This window comes from Spinacia oleracea, chromosome 1 (genome assembly GCF_020520425.1).
Source record: "Spinacia oleracea cultivar Varoflay chromosome 1, BTI_SOV_V1, whole genome shotgun sequence".
Classification (NCBI taxonomy): Eukaryota; Viridiplantae; Streptophyta; class Magnoliopsida; order Caryophyllales; family Amaranthaceae; genus Spinacia; species Spinacia oleracea.
Genome location: NC_079487.1, coordinates 77,601,213 through 77,606,154, shown reverse-complemented (window position 1 = coordinate 77,606,154; position 4,942 = coordinate 77,601,213). Strand labels below are relative to the sequence as shown.

General features: G+C 32.9%; 1 long non-coding RNA gene across 1 annotated transcript; it reads right to left on the bottom strand.

Annotated features, from left to right (window-relative positions):
* Positions 1 to 830: 830 nt before the first annotated feature.
* LOC130465964 (uncharacterized) lies at positions 831 to 3,168 on the bottom strand. Its single transcript, XR_008925984.1, has 4 exons — positions 2,982 to 3,168; positions 2,774 to 2,875; positions 2,052 to 2,116; positions 831 to 1,066 (listed from the first exon to the last, which is right to left on the bottom strand). It is a non-coding gene; the product is annotated as an uncharacterized lncRNA (long non-coding RNA).
* Positions 3,169 to 4,942: the final 1,774 nt, after the last annotated feature.

Here is a 4,942-nt window from a genome sequence, read left to right as displayed (position 1 = left end):
CATCACTTAGAACAATAGGGTTAGAATTGCTCCCTATTCTATTTCCTTGTATGCCAGACATGATTAGTGATCTATAACAATTAAACATAGTTTCTATGTTAGTAATTAGTACTCTCGCTTACCGTATGATCCCACAATACACAACAAGTAAGAATATGTATTAATAGCAAAGCATAGGAAAGACACGACAGTTAGCAGGCACAAAAGTACAATCATGTTGACATAATGCAGACACAATGTTTCTATTCTATATGCCCTTTCCTATGCTACCCATCTCTCAAAATAAACATAGTATATCAAACATTGAAGCATGAAAGAATAAAACGAGAATGACTTATAAGAATTAATTTGTTTAAACGAATAATTTTTTAAACGACAAATAATTAATAAATAAATACAATATATATATTTTTTTTTTCTACGGTACTGTAGCAGCAGTAAAAGTTTTTTTTTTTTTATATAATTACGAAAATGTTAATTTAAAAAAAACGAAATACATGAAGTCACACAAACAAGAACGTATTTCAAAGCATGTAATTCCAGAGTTAATTTTAAAATAAATTCAAACATTTCTAACTAATAACTTTCAATTTATTCACTAGTTGTAGTTTACTTCAACGAAATTCTTTTTATGTAACTAATTAGTTAGTTAGGTGCCTAAAATTTAAAAAAAAGGTAGACACGAAATGTCAGTAAAACCTTTAGCTCAAAAATACCACTTTGTAACACCCCGACAATTCCCATTTTCTAAAATATCCCTTTTTAAATATAACTGTAGGGAATTATCAAAGTATTATCGCCCGTGTGAAAACGTAAAGGCTTATTTAGAATTTTGCAGCGGAAAACATAAAACTAACATTTAGGTTCATAAATAATCTTATTACATATTAGGTCCAAAACCAATTAACTGAAATAAGGAAATACGAATTGTACGACAAATTTCAAATTAAGTTAACAAACCAAATCATTTAAATAAGCAAATATAACTACAAGCTCTCTAATCCCGATCCCAATGATGCATCATCTTCAAACCTGTAGATGGGCAACGCTTATTGATCCTTAGAGACTGCTCACCAAAGATGGGTCATCACAGGATCAATAAGGCATAGCCATGATCAACACACACAAACAAAGCACGTAATCAGCAAAGCTGAGTACTACATACTAAACAATAATATTCCTAACATGATACTATTAAAGGAACCCTAACATGATACTAATGAACATAAGTAAGGGCAGACAAAGCATGATAATTTGACGACCATACTTGACTAGGCTAGGCTAGACTTATGATAATAATATTATTTTGGTTGAAATAGACAATGGACCGAGTTGTCCATCCAGAAGTCTTCACTAAGGAAGACGAGGTACGGGCGCGACTCCGTAACCTCAGTGACTTGCGATATCGAGGAACGTTTAAATAAAAATGGGACACGGTGATCAATCCGGTCCCAGAAAAGGCCATGGGCTACCACCATGAACCCCAACTCCTGTTTGTCCGTCACTTTAGACGTGCACAGTCTAAAGCTATTGCTACTCAGTTTCACTTTACATGATTTACAAATTGATACTCTGTTATAACTCAACAATCACATAAGGCATATAATCCACATTCGTTCACAACTGTTTTTATCTTGGAATTAAGTACGTGATCATAAAGGCATCAATCAAGACTCATTCCAATTTACCCAACCTTTCCTTTAACCATGATCAACCCTGTATATGGGTATAAAGTTTCAACTTACTAAACAAGGTCCTCGGCCCTCATAAAGTAGTGAAAAGCTAAAAAGGGAACAACAACCAATTGATCCAAACCAATCATATAGAATAATCTAGTGTTCCCAACCAACGTGTTTGTACCAATAATCCATACCAACATGTTACAGTTCTCTTAGTGCAAAACAAGTTCAATAAGTTTGTCCAACAGTATTAAACATGCACATTCCATATAACCAAGTTTGTCTATAATATCAACATCACCAAGTTCAACAATAATATCAACATGATTTCAACTATTAGCACACATTCCAAGCACGCGGGTATGTACGTACCTTGTATAAACAAATTGATAGGCAACTTTAACACTTTCAAAAGTCGCCTAAAGAGAATTCTCCGCCTAAAACAACCAACAAATATTCCCAATCAATTCCTACTCATTGATAACCATAAGAGAGCATTCTAAATGCATCCTAAACATATTTAGAACTTTCCCCAATATCAAAACTTAAACATTTGATTTCCTAGAATCATAATTATTGAATTAGTGATTGAAATTCGTTGAAAACTTTCGCAAACATCGTACTTTAAATTTTCAGCAATATAATTTCATCTAAAAGCTTCACCATGGTCAATCTACGTTCCTAGTATCTCAACACAACCAATTCAATGATCCATACTCAACCTATCATGATTAATAATCATAAAAACTTTGAATTTCATACTTTAAACAATCAAAAACCAATATTTCAGTGTAATTAGATAATCTGAAAATTAATAACTTTATTATAAAATTCATATAATCTCAAATTTATAATTTAAATCACAAAACCCATAACTTTAATTCAAGAAAACATAATTCAAGTTAATAAATCATAAATAAGCCCTAACTTAACTTTAATTAGTCAAAACTGAAAATAAATTCGTTTTTAATCTCAACCCAAATCTTAAAATCATGTTCAAACCATAAAAATCATGAATTTCATATCAAGAACATAATCTAAATTAACAAACTTTAATTTAAGATAATTAGTTACTTAGGATTTAAGAAAGTAACCAATTCAAGAGTTTAAGGGGAGTGCTGGCCGGCGGACAGCGGTGGCTCGCGGCAAGGCTGAGCACGGTTGCGTGCGGTGGTCGGGCCTTGGGTCACTGGTTGCTGCGCGAAAACGAAGGGAGTCAAGCCATGAGAGCAAGAACGAAAATAAGGAAATACAAAGAAGAAGGAGGAAGGAGGAGAAGCTTGAAGAAGAAGAAGGATTTACCGTGTTGATGGTGGTCGGCTGGGCGGCGAGCAGCGGGAGAGAGAAAGCTGAGTTGCGTGAGGTTGAAGAAGGAGGGTTTTCTCTCTTTCTTTTGGTTTTCACGTGAAGAATAGAGAAGAGAAGGGTTTTATTTTTTTGTTTGGGCTTTGCCCAATTGGGCTAGGAGTAGGATTTAGGTTGATGAATCCACAATGGGTTAGGACTTGTTTTCTAATTTCAATAGAACGTGGTTTTGCAATTCGAACTCGTTTTAAAGTAAAACTCGAAAATACATTTTGATTTCATAAATCATTTAAAATATTCAAAATGTAATAACATAATTATATTTTAATTACATATTCATTTCTGAAATTCGTAAATTACATTTAAATATATTAGATAGACGTTAAAATATATAAATAAAATATAATAGAATTACGGGGATTACAACTGTAGATAGTGTTTAAGGAATAAGGGTTTGGGGGAGAAAGACAGGATAGTGAAAACGTCCGAAGAGAGGGAAACCCAAAAAAACTCGTGGTCTATTGAAACTCTTAGTACCTTAATTAATTATTATTTTTTCACATCAGAAATTATTTTATTTAATTTTAAACATATTTCATATGCTTCACCAAAACCGTTGCTATAACTTATCAAAAAATAAAAAACATAAAAGCTGTTGCAATAGAATATTCAAAATATACAACCGTTGCTATAGTTTTTCTATGGCAACACTTTATGAAACTCAAAGTTTACTCAAGGGTATAATTATTTAACTGTTGCAATAGCTATGATATAGCAACGCTAGTAAAACCGTTGCATAAAATGACGTTGCTATATCCCTATTTTGTAGTAGTGAGAAAAAAGCTTAGAAAAGTAGGCAGTAGATCTGTAGATAGATACAACAAACGTATTGTTCATCCGAATCCAACTATTCAAGTGTATGAACACACAAACACACAATTTACACAGACATAGGAATCCAAGTGAATGCACATGGTGGCTTGGCTATAGGCTTTGTTTGGAATTAGCATTAACTTCTTGTGCTCCTTTTGGACCCTTCAAGTGGGGTCCTTATCCTTTACCCCTCTTTCTTTGCACCGTTTTGATGGAAGAGTGAATGAGTGACAAGTCCTTGTTTGATTTTAAAGGCAAAAACATGAGGACGAAGTTGCATGCTTTTTGGTTTTGTAGGGTGTCTTCATCTTAAAACAAACTAACAAACAACCCCTTGTGAGTTGAAGGGTAATTTCACCTGGGACCATCCCTTAACCAAACAATCAACTATTTCAATTCATTTGGGTCCAAATATTCAATCTGTTCCCTATGTTTTTGGTCCCGGGATATATAACGAAGTTACATACTACGATTTCCTATACCAATTGAGTTTAACATGAGTGATTAAGGATTTCTTGATCCTTATCGAGTCTTGGGTATGAAAATATCTCAAATGAAATGGATGATACCCATCGAGATACCCATACAAACTCCCGCAAAAGATTAATCCACTTAGTCGAAGGCGGTGGAAATTCCTCGTAGTATAACAAAAAATAAACATACTACGATTTCATAAATAAAATGTAACGTGGAGCTGTTTCCAAACTCTGTTCATCACTTGATTGTTGGATTAATTAAATACGTATATAATACACTTCCTCCATTCCTGTTGGAATATTTCAAATTGTATTTGAGCTCGAGCAATACTTAGGTTATTATCTAGATCACAATTAATTATTATATTTTTAATGAAATTATTTGTAAATGTTTTTCGCAATAAGTTTTCTTTATTATATTAGTATAATTAATAATTTTACAAAGAAAACAGGTACAAGGTAATAGCTAACTAAATTAGATAAGGCTCTAGTATTGAAACTAGAGGTGGCACGTTTGAATCGTATGCAAAACCTACATATATATCTTTTTAGATTAATAAAAGTTAAAAAGTGGATCTGTAGCATAGACTCATAAGAAAAGTGCCACGT